We start from the raw sequence: 13664 nt of genomic DNA, 5'->3' as shown, positions 1-13664 counted from the left end.
CTTTTGATATAGCGATAGCTATATTTATACAAATATATATTTATATACAGAAAGAGAGCGCTCCAATTTTATTTTCTCATACATTTCTAGCACAATAGGATTGAACTCTGCTAAACTGGGTCAGGCAGAGGCTGCGACGATGGCAGTATTAATGGTCTATGTTGTGTCTCAGCCAATGACTGTGTATTAAAACCTTTGTGGCTGTGTGTCAGCTATAACGCTAATCAGCTGCTTTGCACCATTGCCAGTTGACTTTTTTGAAGCAGATGGAGAACAACAACCAGTTAGCAAATAAACAGAGCCAATGTGCATTTTTTTTTCCACACACTAGCTTCCAATTATTTATTTATTTATTTTGCTTGGCTCGCCCAACAGTCATTAAAATTAAACGTCGCACACAGAGCTCTTGAACTGGATTTAAGTACATTCAAACGTTTTTATGATTGTTGATTACAGTAAAAAATATTATTGCTAATTTTTTCAATACAGTGCAAATCTATCCTGCCATATTGCTGCACTATACAAATAATATACTGAAGCATCTACAAGGAGAGCTGATAGCTGTGTTACTTCTGGACCCGCTCTGAAAGCAGATGAACTGAGTTGAGCTGGTTGGCAGAAAGCTATTGCATTACAGACACCCATTTGATTCTATTAGAACCTATGGTGCACACACACATTATAATCTGCCCCAAGCATTCAGTCCATTTTTAGTGCAGATGGTTGCAGAGAAGGACCAGTTTATACACAACTTTTGATTATTTCTGCAAGATAAAGAGTTGAGATCCCTTCAGTTATACAAGATTAGGTGAGACATGTTCCCAACTCTGAGGGGGCCTGATTTCCTGAATGAACACACTAATTGATCAGTGCCGATCACTCATTGTGTTCATTCATAACTGAAGTATAGTAAACTGTGTTTACTTTTTTTTTTGGGGGGGGGGGGTTTGAGGGTGGCTATATGGGGCCCTATGGTTTCTAAAAGCAGATTTGCATGCATATGAAAGTACAGAGATACACCTGTTGATGCTGCTGGAAATTTAGTGAGCTCCTATTCCTGTGCAATGTGCCTATACTGCACTGAAATCCCAAACAATCCTGCTTCTCTTCTGTTGCTTATAGAACACCTCCCTTATATATTGAGAAGATGAGGAGGTGATTTAGGTTAAATTAGGAGCAAGTGGCCTAGGGAGACAAAACTGATTCTCCATAGATACAGTATAGTGAGTAAGTGCTGTCACCCTAGGAAAGGAATTATCTTACTGGCAGGATCACCAGGAGAAAATAAAGGAAAATAGGTGTGCAGAAAGTAAATGAATGTAGCCACCACATCTGAGGACTGGAAAAGCAGCAACATATTACATTTTGCTCTATAATTGTATACACTCTGTCTTTTCTGATTTTCATATTTCTTTTTTTGTTTTTTTTGTTCCATAAGTTTTTTCATATTTCAACCTTTTAAGGGTCATAGGTCACATGAAATCTGGCAGCTGGTGCTTTGCCATATGCCTGAGCTCAAACACTGCCTGCCAGTTTCTGTGTGTATAAATGCAGTATCAAATAACAGAGCCATGCAGTCACTTACATTTCTTGACATCCACTGGTGCTCTGTTGCTGACCACTGTTATGCACTCCTCTGAGTTGATATGGGGTCAGATAATTTACATGGCAGCAACTGTCAAGCATCAGTTGACCTCTGACCCCAGCACTCAAGTTGTGATAGCAGATAAAGTAATGCTAAATATAGATAGGAAGATATAAATCTTTTGTAGGTAAGACTGAGCTAATATTATAAGACTGAATATTTCAGTTCCTGCATGAGTCTAGTTATGATCGGTTCTCTTTAGAGTAGCTTTAGTATATGACATACCATCATACAATTTTTTTTTTATTTAATCTATAAGCATACACACATTCACTGCAGAGTTTTACCGAATTTCAATGTAATTCTAACATAATTGATAATGAAAGCCTTGAATTATTAATCCCTGACTGGAGTCTTACAACATGTTATGCAATGGCAACAGCTGTGCCCAGAACACTTAGCTTTGTAACGATGGCACTGCAGAATTAAAAGAACAGACCATCTGAGTTAATAGGCAGCAGATTAGGGTTGATTATGTTAAAACAAAGCGGTAGGAACCACAATTATGATGGCTAAGACATGGAGGTATACTGGTAGCTGATCAGGATGTCCTCAGTATCACAACAATAACCAGATTCCAACCAAAAATACTTTAGGATTCTAAGATAAATAAATGATTAATAACAACTGTCTGAAGACTTAATTTAAAATGCACCTCAGTTTTTCTTAGTTTCTAATAGATAGTAAAATAAATGTACAGACTATTCTATATTGCCACTTCATCACTATGCCACCTATAGTAGTCAGCACTCATGCATCTCCGGGTCCTGGATTGGAATCCCACCAAGGACAGTATCTGCATGGAGTGAATTTGTTCTTCACACGTTTTAATAGGTTTCATCTAAGTGCTCCAGCTACCTCCCGCAATTTAAAAACAGGTCAGTAGACTTACTGGCATCAGACCAAATTGACCCTAGAGTGTTTATGAGTCTATTGATGTATGGGATATTAGGTCATAAGCTTTTTTTAAAAGCAGGGCTGATGCGAGTGGTTGAATAGTATGTGCTCTGTAAAATATCGGCATGCTTGGGATTGCCCGGTAGCAAAGAATTTCTGGAAAGATGTATTTCTTATGATTTCAACGCTGTTTAAAATCCCTATCAATCCTGATCCTACAATAGCACTTTTAAACTTAAAACCGACCAATCTCTCCTACCGCCAATTCAAACTCTTATTACAGATCACTACAGCCGCGAAACAAACAATTGCCAAAGCTTGGAAATCCCCGTCCTTAATAATTGCTGAAACTAAAAATAGAGTCAATCAAGCAGTGATCCATGCCAAAACAGAGGCTATAACTCAAGATAAAATATCCAACTTTGAGAATATATGGAATCCCTGGGTGACTCACTTTTTGCCTTACAATTTTGATGTCTCCCTACTAAGACCTTGGTAATTAGGGATGGACCGAACGGACCCCTGTTCGGTTCACACCAGGACTTAAAAACCAACGCGGAAGTTCGGACTAACAAACCTCATTAAAGTCAATGGGACCCGAACGTCAAAAATCAAAAGTGCCCATTTTGAAGGCTTATATGCAAGTAATTGGGCATACAATGGTTATAGGGGTCCGGGTCCTGGGGCACATGTATCAATAAAAAAAAAAAGTTTGTGAAAAAACGGAAAATTGTATACTCACCTTTCCGTAATTTTCCTTTCCTGTCGCATCTCATGGCAGCATACACCTATGGGTTGTGGCTCCGCCCCCGCAACCTGATAGGACCGCGTAGCTATTAAAGTCTGAGAGAGCCCCTGCCCCAGCATTCTCCGTGTATATATACCTCACCTCAGATGGGTGGGCATTTGTATGCTGCCATGAGATGCGACAGGAAAGGAAAATTACGGAAAGGTGAGTATACAATTTTCCGTTTTCCTGTCGCATCATGGCAGCATACACCTATGGGGAATAACTCGCAAACTGGGTGGGTATGAGCAAAAGATAAGTTTTTTATTTAGAAGGTATTGAGGAGTTAGCCCGAATAATTGCTCTCCCAAATTCTACCGTGGACAATCTAGCGGAGTCCACTTTATAATGAGAGATAAAAGTGGTTTTCGAAGACCAAGTGGCTGCTTTGCAGATGGTTTCGGCTGATACCCTGCAGTAGGCCGCCCAGGAGGTCGCCATTGCCCTTGTGGAGTGTGCCCTTAAGCCCTCAGGTACTCGTGCATTGTTAGATGCGTAAGCTCTCTTAATGGTCTTCACCAACCATGCTGCGATGGTGCGAGAGGTTGCTGCTTGTCCTCTTCTAAACCCATGAGGAATGACCAGTAGGTCCTCTGTCTTCCTTAAATTGCTGGTTGCCAGGAGGTAGGCCTGGATATTCGACTTTATGTCAAGCGGATGTGGATCACCCTGTTCTGTGGATAGGGTGGGGAGACATAGTTCTTGGTTAAAGTGGAAAGATGATGACACTTTCGGGATGAAGCGATCCGATGGTTTTAAGACTACTTTGTCTGGATAGAACATCAAGTATGGTTCCTTAGCCTGTAAGGCCTGAATTTCCGATACCCTTTTAGCTGATGTAATTGCTATTAGGAAAGTGACTTTGAGAGTTAGGTCCCACAGGGAAACATTCTCTAACGGAAAAAATGGCTCATGGGATAAGTCTTCCAACACTACTGAAAGATCCCATGTCGGGAAGGAAGGTTTCCTAGGTGGTCTCAGCTTTAGGCAAGCCTTCTGAAATTGGATGATGAGAGGTTCTTGAGCCCATTTCACTCCTGTCATAGCGGATAGGGTTGATACATGTACCTTCAGGGTACTAGACCTAAGACCTTTATCTAGACCTAACTGGAGAAACTCGAGGATCTGAGGAACTGATGGAGATGCCGGGTTCCAGGATTGCTGTTGTGCGACTAAGAGAAAACTCTCCCAGACCCTTTTATAGGTTTTATTGGTCGTGGATTTTCTGGCCTGGAGGAGAGTGTCTATCACTTTCTGGGAGCAACCTTGGACTAAGAACCTAGTCCTTTCAATCTCCATGCTGTTAGATGCAGCCTCTCCGGAAATGGGTGAAGGAGTTGCCCCTGCGACAGTATATCCGCTGTCATTGGGAGTGTCAGTGGTTCTGCTGTGCTCAATTGGAGGAGCGTCGTAAACCATGGTCGTCTCGGCCAAAATGGGAGGACTGCTAGCACTGTGGCTTTCGACCTCTTGAGTCTGAGTAAGAATCTCGGAATGAGTGGTGTTGGCGGAAATATGTACCCCAAACGGAAGTTCCAGTCGTGTTGTAGGCAATCCGTGCCTTCTGCCGATGGGAAAGGAATTCTGGCTAGATATCTCTGGCATTTCGTGTTGACCGGTGTTGCCGCCAGGTCTATATCCGGTATCCCCCAGGTCTGGGTTATGAGGGTAAAGGCTTGGTGACTTAAGGCCCACTCGTTGTTTGATACAAAGGTCCGACTTAGAGAGTCGGCTAGTTGATTTTGGACTCCTGGGACATACGCTGCCGTTAATCCCGACAGGTTCAGCTGTGCCCACTCGAAGACTGGACGGACTTCCCGCATCATGGAGCGACTCCTGGTGCCCCCCTGCCTGTTGATATAGGCAACTGCCACTCTGTTGTCCAATTTTAGCAGGACCTCTTTCCCCCTGAGGAGGGGGCTGAAGGCTAACAGAGCTTGGAAAGCTGCTTTCATCTCCAATATATTTGAAACCACGTTCTGTGTTCTGAATGTCCAAAGGCCCTGGACTGCGTGATGGCGGTAGTGTGCCCCCCAGCCCTTCAGGCTGGCGTCTGAAGTGATTATTTCCTGAGGAAGAGGGACTATATGCCTGCATCTCTTCAGATTGTTCAATCTGGTCCACCACCAGAGTGATTGTTTTATTTCTTTCTGGACTGCGATTGGCTGAGACAATGATACCCCGTTCCATTGTTTTAACAATGATGCTTGCAGAGGTCTGGTGTTCCATTGGGCCCATTGTACCATTGGGATGGTTGCTGAGAATGACCCCAGTATGCTGAGGTACTCCCGGGCTGGTAGTGTGGTAGAGGCTAATAACTTTCTTGCCTTCTGAATGAGGCTGGGAATTTTTTCCTGCGGAAGTTCCACCGTATTGAGACGGGTGTCTAGTTCCACCCCCAGGAATATCATTCTCTGAGTGGGCTGCAGATTGCTTTTCCCCCAGTTTATGATCCAGCTGAAGTTTTGTAGGGTGGTAATCAGAATGGATCGATGCAGTAGAAGGGAATCCTGATTGTCTGCTAGCAAAAGGATGTCGTCCAGGTAATGATGGACCCTCAATCCTTGTTCTCTTAGTAAGGCTATTACTGGCAGTAAGATTTTTGTGAATGTCCTTGGAGCGGTGGAGATCCCGAACGGGAGGCTTCGGAATTGAAAATGATGTAGACCTACCGCAAAGCGGAGAAATTTTTGGAATGAGATGTGAATGGGGACGTGCAGATAGGCGTCTTGTAAATCGACGGAAAGCATCCAATCCCCGATATTCATGGCCCGAAGAATTGACTGGAGGCTCTCCATTTTGAATGTCTCGACTAAGATTGAGCGATTGAGATTCTTTAGATCTAAGACAGGGCGTAGATCCCCCGATTTCTTCTTCACCAGAAACAACGGGGAGTAGAATCCCGTTGACCTTTGGGATATTGGAACTTCCACTATGGCTTCCTTTTGTAACAGGTCTTGGACGTACTTTGTCAGTAGCATCCTTTTTTCCCGAGATGCAGGTAATCTGGTTACAGAGAATTGGTCTCTTGGAGCCCGTGTCTTGAATTTCCATTTGTGGCCGAACTGGACAGTGTCTATCGTCCATGGGTCCTTTATTGTATCCGCCCAGACCTGCTTGAAACTCATGAGTCTGGCCCCCACTAAAGCTGGTTGGGCGGACGCACCTTCAAAAAGTCTTTTGTTCCCCTGACGCAGGGGTCTTAGACTTTTGGAGCTTGAGGAATGATGACTGGGGATTCTTCCAGTTCCTCCTATACTCTTTTCCGGGCCTGTAGGATCTTGCTTCTTTGTATTTATCTGGCAGATTTCTTCTAGAAACCGGTGGTCTCTGCTGCCTGGGCCTCCTATCTGAAGGGATGAGTCCCGATTTTCCCCCGTGACTTTAGAAATAGCCACGTCCAGTTTTTCTCCAAAAAGGTTTACGCCATCAAAGGGTATTTTGCACCAATTGGATTTTGAGGAGGGATCTGCCGACCAGGGTTTTAACCAGAGCGCCCTTCTGGCCATTACTGAGCTTAACATTGCTCTTGAAGTGGTTTTAATTATATCCACAGAGGCTTCTGCGACAAAGTCGCCTGCAAGACTAAGTTCTTGGAGTGCTGAGATAACTTTCTCCTGCTCTATTCCTTCCGATACCAGCTTCTCGGCCATCGTGGACCAGCTTGAGATAGCCTTACCGACGGCAGCCAATGCTATTGCTGGCCTGCAAGCGCCACCTGCCGAGAGGTAGGTTCTCTTAAGATCCAGATCGATCTTTCTATCCAGGACGTCTTTGAATGTGACTGCATCCTCTATTGGAAGTGTTACGTGCCTGGCGAGGCGCATTAGGGAGGAGTCGACCACTGGAGGAGATATTAGTGGGTTGACGTTAGGCTCTTTAAGTGGATAGAGTTTTGATAATCTGTTGCTGAGGCCAGTTTTTTTCTCTGGCTTTTGCCACTCATCCTTAATTAGATCCTCAAGTTCCTCAATGAACGGGAAGTTCTCTGGGTCTTTTTTAAGATTTGGAAAGTATTTCCTCACTTTTTGAGGAGTTTCTTTTTCTTCCACCCAGTCGATCGCCTCTTTTACTGACTTCACGAATGGGTCGATCAATGAGAAGTCGAAGCCGGTGGATGCCTCTAGATCATCAGTGTCAGAGAGAGGGTCTGACGTCTTTGATGATGATGGGGCAGTGGATGAGGTACTTTGTGTAGGTCTGCTGGCTTCTGGCTCTGCGACTTGTGGTGATGGATCAATTGGTTCTCTTGCCTCTGTTTCTCTGTCCTTAGTTGCCTCAATGAAGCATGTGCGACAGGCCAGTTTGTCTGGAAGTGCTGTAGCACCGCAAATCCAGCAGGAGTTCCCGGGTGGACGGGAAGGCTGGGTGACAGGAGATTTCCTGCGCGCAGGGGATTTTTTGTGGTGGGAGCGACTATGCCTTGATCTTGATCGGCTTCTCCTGCGACTTGATCTGCTCCTCCTGCGACTTGAGCGGCTTCTGCGACTTGAGCGACTTCTGCCGCGCTCTGAGCGACTCTGCCTGTGGCTTGAGCGGCTCCTTCTTGAAGGCTCCCCTCGTCTTGAATGTGACGATCTGGAAGACCTGGTGGGGCTGTTCAATTTAAACAGCATTAGTGAGGGCTCTCTTTTTCCTTCTCTTCATACTTACCCATCATCCCCTCTTACCTAGTAGGCTGGCGATGGTCTACCTGGGCAACGGTCTCCATGAAAGGTGATGAATCAACCTATAATTATATAGGTGGCTTAGCATGCATGGGATAGCAGATAGTAAACAAGCAAAGAAAAAAGCCATCATAGATCTTACCTGGGCGTGGAGATAGCAAGAAAGAGACAGGGTAGAACAGCTGGGTAGAGTAGCAAAAGAAATCCAGTCAAAATTCCCCCTTACAGGCTCAGGAGAGAAGAGACAAGAAAATGCTGACATTACAGCACTTTTAAACTTGCCGCCGTCCTGGGGTGATGACGTCACGCTCAAGCATGCTCAGATGCGCTCTGAGGCCTCCGACGCCATTTTGGAAGCTGGAAAGTGGGATGTCCTGACAAGCTGGAGCTATGGAGACAGACAGGAGGGGAAGTTACCCACAGGCGCACAGAAAGGAGCTGGAGACCGCTGCGATCCATAAACCTGTTTAAGGTTTTTAATGTATTGTAACATACCCCTGAGACCATCAGAGTGGGGTTCCTTCCATTGAGCTCATTTAGAGGCTGTACAGGATAGGACTTCCACCCAGGAGAGGCTAGAACCTGGCTGGGGCGAATGTTTTAGGTAAGGGATGCATGTTTTCGGTCCTTGACAGGTGAGGAAAAAAAGGAGAATGCTGGGGCAGGGGCTCTCTCAGACTTTAATAGCTACGCGGTCCTATCAGGTTGCGGGGGCGGAGCCACAACCCATAGGTGTATGCTGCCATGATGCGACAGGAAACATAATTTTTAAATGAGCAGTGATTTTTTGATTTTTAAAGTAAAAGCATAAAAAAGAAAAATTCCTTCCAATATAGTGCCTGGGGGTTCCTCTTAGTCTACCTGTAGAGTGGAAGATCTGTACCATGTCTAGAATCTGCTGCAGCAATAATTGCATTTATAAAGCAAAAATTAAATTTTCCCTGCAAGCTGCCTTTATTTTGCTCAACAACAGCTGGGGAGCCAGTGTGTATGATGTGGCTACAAGTGCACTGGGAACAAGATTAGAGATTTTTGGGATACATTCTGGTGTCACTTTGACTTTGGATAGAAGTAACAGGTGCTGAAATATTGGTCTTTGGGTGTCGGTGATGCCTTCCCATGGTAACCCTATAAAGGTACTCTTGATGAAAGCAAGAATTGACCTTGCTGTAAAAGATTGCAATGATATGCACCTGTCAAACAGGCGCTGAAGAATTGGTCTTTGGGTGTCGGTGGTGGCTTCCCACGGTAACCCTATAGAGGTACTCTTAATGAAAGCAAGAATTGGCCTTGCTGTAAAAAAATGCAATGATATGCACCTGTCAAACAGGTGCAGAAAAATTACTCTTTGGGTGTGGAAGGCGCCTTCCCACTGTAACCCTATAGAGGTACTCTTGATGAAAGCAAGAATTGGCCTTGCTGTAAAAAATTGCAATGATATGCACCTGTCAAAAAGGTGCTGAAAAATTGGTCTTTGCGTGTTAATTGTGCCCATGAAACCTATACCAAAAACATTCTTCCAGAAGAAATGATTGAACACCCTCAAAGCTAGGCAGCCTCAAAGTCCTGCAGAGATTCCACATCCCAAAAAGACTTAATCAGTGACATCGGCATCACAGGCTTTATAGCTGGTAATCCAGGACTGATTCATATTTATAATAGTCAAACGGTCCACAGAGTCTGTGGACAGAAGCGTTCTATGATCAGTAACGAAACCTCCTGCAGCACTGAATGCCGTTCTGAAAGCACACTGGATGCAGGGCAGCCCAACAACTCAATAGCATACTGGGCAAGTTCTGGCCAGTGGTCTATTCTCATGACCCAGTAAGTCAGTGGATCGTCAGCTGGAAAGCTCTCCATCTCTGTTTTGGCCCCGAGGTAATCGTTCACCATGTGATGCAGACGATGCCAATGGGATGTGGAAGCTGACAGCCCTGGGCAGCGAGGACAAAAACATTCCGAAATGCCTCAATTAGGCATCTCCAATGCTCCTCTCTTGACCAACAGAAGACTCAAAACGACATTTTCCACCACACTGTAACCTACTGGAGTCAGGAAAAACGTTCAATAAAATCATCTTTAACGTGTCCTCAAGAGATTTTATCTTCTGCACTCTCTGTGGGAACGGGATGAGTTCTGGGACCTTCTCATTATAATGGTGGTCAAGGAGGGTTGCCAACCAGTAATTATCCTTCTCCTTTATGCCACGTATTCTTGGGTCCTTTCGCAGGCTTTGAAGCATGAGGTTGCCCATGCACCTCAAATTTGCCAAGTTTGAGAAGCAGACTCCTCGGGGTCACTCAGGATAGCAGCATCTGAAACTTCCTCCTCCCAGCCACGTACTACTCCCAAGGGTCCTGGGGTTGGAAAGCCATCGCTTACAGATTAACGCATGTCTTCCTCTTCTTCGAAGCCTATGAAAGTGCCAGAATCCTCCTAATCCTCCTCCCCTCTCTCCTCCTGTGTGTTCTGTGACATAGGAATGATGGTGTCTGGATAAAGTGGGCCTTGAGAGAAAAGGAAGTCCTCCTCTTCCTCCTGCTGCTCTGCCTCCAGTGCCCTGTCCATAATGCCACGCAAAGTCTGCTCCAGCAGGAACACAACAGGGATTGTGTCACTGATGCATGCACTGTCACTGCTCACCATCCTTGTGGCCTCCTCAAATGGTGACAATACAGTGCATGCATCCTTAATGATCATCCATTGGCGTGGGGAAAAAAAGCAGAGGCAGCCTGAGCCTGTCATGGTGCCGTACTGGCACAGATACTCGTTGACGGCCCTCTGCTGCATGTATAGCCGCTGCAGCATTCCCAAATTTGAGTTCCACTTGGTGGGCATGTCATAAATTTATGGGCAGGTGGAATTCCCGCTAAATTTCAGCCAACCGAGCACTGGCTGTGTATGACCGCCTGAAATGGCTACAGACTCTTCTGGCCTGTTTTAGTACATCTTGCAACCCTGGGTACGTACTTAGGAAATCCTGCACCACCAAATTGAGGACATGTGCCAGGCATGGCACATGTGTCAACTTTCCCTGTCTAAGGGCAGACAGGAGGTTTGAGCCATTATCGGACACCACTATTTCTGGCTCCAGCTGGCGTGGTGTGAACCACCTCTGGGCCTGTCCCTGCAGAGCTGCAAGAATCTCTGCTCCGGTGTGGTTCCTGTCCCCTAAACACACCAGCTGAAGCACTGCATGGCACCTTTTAGCCTGGCTCTGGGAATAGCCCTTTGAACGCTTAGGGGGTAACTGATGTTCATAGGACAATTCTGCAAAGGAGGGCATGGAGGTGGCGGAGGAGGAGGAGGAATTAGAGCTCACAGGTCTGGCATCATCACCACCAGCTATATGGAGACATGGGGGCACAACAACGCCATATCGTTAAACTGGCAGTAACGCACAAAATTATATGGCGTTAAACTGGCAGTAACGCACAAAACTATATGGCATTATACTGGCAGTAATGCACGCAAAACTATATGTCGTTAAACTTGCAGAAATGTACACAGAACTATAGGGCGTTAAACTGGCAGTAACGCGTGCAAAACTATATGGTGTTAAACTGGCAGTAACACACCGAACTATATGGCGTTAAACTGGCAGTAACGCACGCAAAACAATATGGCGTTAAACTGGCAGTAACGCACGCAAAACGATATGGCGTTAAACTGGCAGTAACGCACGCAAAACAATATGGCCTTAAACTGGCAGTAACGCACGCAAAACGATATGGCGTTAAACTGGCAGTAACGCACGCAAAACGATATGGCGTTACACTGACAGTAACGCACGCAAAACGATATGGCGTTAAACTGACAGTAATGCACGCAAAACTATATGGCGTTAAACTGCCAGTAACGCACGCAAAATGATATGGCGTTAAACTGGCAGTAACGCACGCAAAACGATATGGCGTTAAACCAGCAGTAACGAACGCAGAACTATATGGCGTTAAACTGGCAGTAACACACGCAAAACAATATGGCGTTAAAGTGACAGTAACGCACGCAAAACGATATGGCGTTACACTAACAGTAACGCATGCAAAACGATATGGCGTTAAACTGGCAGTAACGCACACAGAAGTAACTGGCATTAAACTGTAACGCAACCAAATAGACGATATTCAACCATCACTACACTGATGCTATCTGAACTGTCCCTACTTTAGCTATACACTAATGTCAAGATTACCGACACGGTCTCACTACACTACACTGAAACTACATGGGCTGTCCCTACTCCTACTATGCAAAGCTGAACGATGGCCCTCCTCACTACACTCACACTATCCCTAGGCTGACACTAAACTAATATTCTACACTGACAATTGAAGCAAAATAGCACAGTATAGCACACTAACTAACTAATAGCACTGAACAGAGCCCTGTTCTATCTCTCTCCACGCTGAAATCACACTGGAAATGTCTGCCATTGAAAGAATACTTTTATAATGTGGGGCGGGAATGAGCCATGATTGGATAATGTCATGATGACAGTGTCCAATCATGACTCTGACAGTGCTCTGTGCCCTAATTGGCTGAAGCTTTCACTGCTTCAGCCAATCAGGGCTTGCAATGCACTGTTCAGCGCCGCAATGCATTGTGGTCGGTTAGAGGGGCCGAACAAACGGTCGAATGACCTGTTAGTTTGGCTGTTCGCCGAACAACCAAACAAAGAAAATTTGTCCCGAGCAGGGCAGAACCATTCGCCCATCCCTATTGGTAATCTCGATTTATACTTCCATTCTCTGCATTCATGGTATGTGTTTATTACCATGTACTATCCCGGGGATCCCTACTACCTCTCATTTCTTTCTTCCCTATATATTTTTTCTCCTTCTCTGACACACTGTGAGCTGTGTGGTAACCTTTATTACAGAATTAATGGAGGATGACGGACAGCCACCATCAACTGACAAATTCTTCACAGGAGATCAGGCCTGAAGATCATACACTCTATGGCCAAGGTGTTTGTGAACACTTGATCATTACACCTATATAGGTTTGTTGGAAATCCCATTTCAAAACCAAGGATTGTTTCCCTCTCCCCGTTTGCAGCTGGACTTTCCAAGATTTTAGAATATGTCAGTGGGACTGATTCTGATGTTGGATGAGAAGACCTGGCTTACAATTGGCATTCTGATTATTTCCAAAGGTGTTCACCAGGGTTGAGGTCAGGTCTCTGTGCAGATACTCAAGTTCTTCCACACCAAACTCATCAAACTGTGTCTTTATGGAGCTGGCTTTTTGCCCAGGGCAGAGTCATGCTGGAACAGAAAAGGGCCTTTACATAGTTAGTCAGGTTGAAAAAAGACACATGTCCATCCAGTTCAACCAGTTCACCGAACAAGGTTGGATACACACTTTTGAGTATAATGTATTTGCAATCCATAACATTACCAGTCATTTTCAACGGAAACGCCTGCACTAATGTTGAGGATGTCTACATATTTTTGGTCATATAGTTAGGTGTGGTGTTCAGGTCCACAAACCTTTGGCCATAAAGTGTGTGTAACACCACCACTATTGTGAATAACACTACCTTATTACATTATCTGGCCATATTTTGGATTCTTTTTACGTATGATGCTTTAGCTTTTATTTTGTATTCCTGCAGCATATATTACCTATTTGGTTACGTTAAAATTGTATTGCCCAGAGTAAC

At 44.9% G+C, this 13664-nt stretch overlaps 1 protein-coding gene across 1 annotated transcript in view; it reads right to left on the bottom strand.

Annotated features, from left to right (window-relative positions):
* The window catches only part of DCDC1 (doublecortin domain containing 1), a 690767-nt gene that overhangs the window by 143178 nt on the left and 533925 nt on the right, over positions 1-13664 (bottom strand). The gene's annotated exons all lie outside the window — the stretch shown is intronic.

This window comes from Aquarana catesbeiana, linkage group LG11 (assembly GCF_042186555.1).
Source record: "Aquarana catesbeiana isolate 2022-GZ linkage group LG11, ASM4218655v1, whole genome shotgun sequence".
Taxonomy (NCBI): Eukaryota; Metazoa; Chordata; class Amphibia; order Anura; family Ranidae; genus Aquarana; species Aquarana catesbeiana.
The sequence above is the reverse complement of the archived record's forward strand: the minus strand, read 5'-3'. Positions and strand labels throughout refer to the sequence as shown.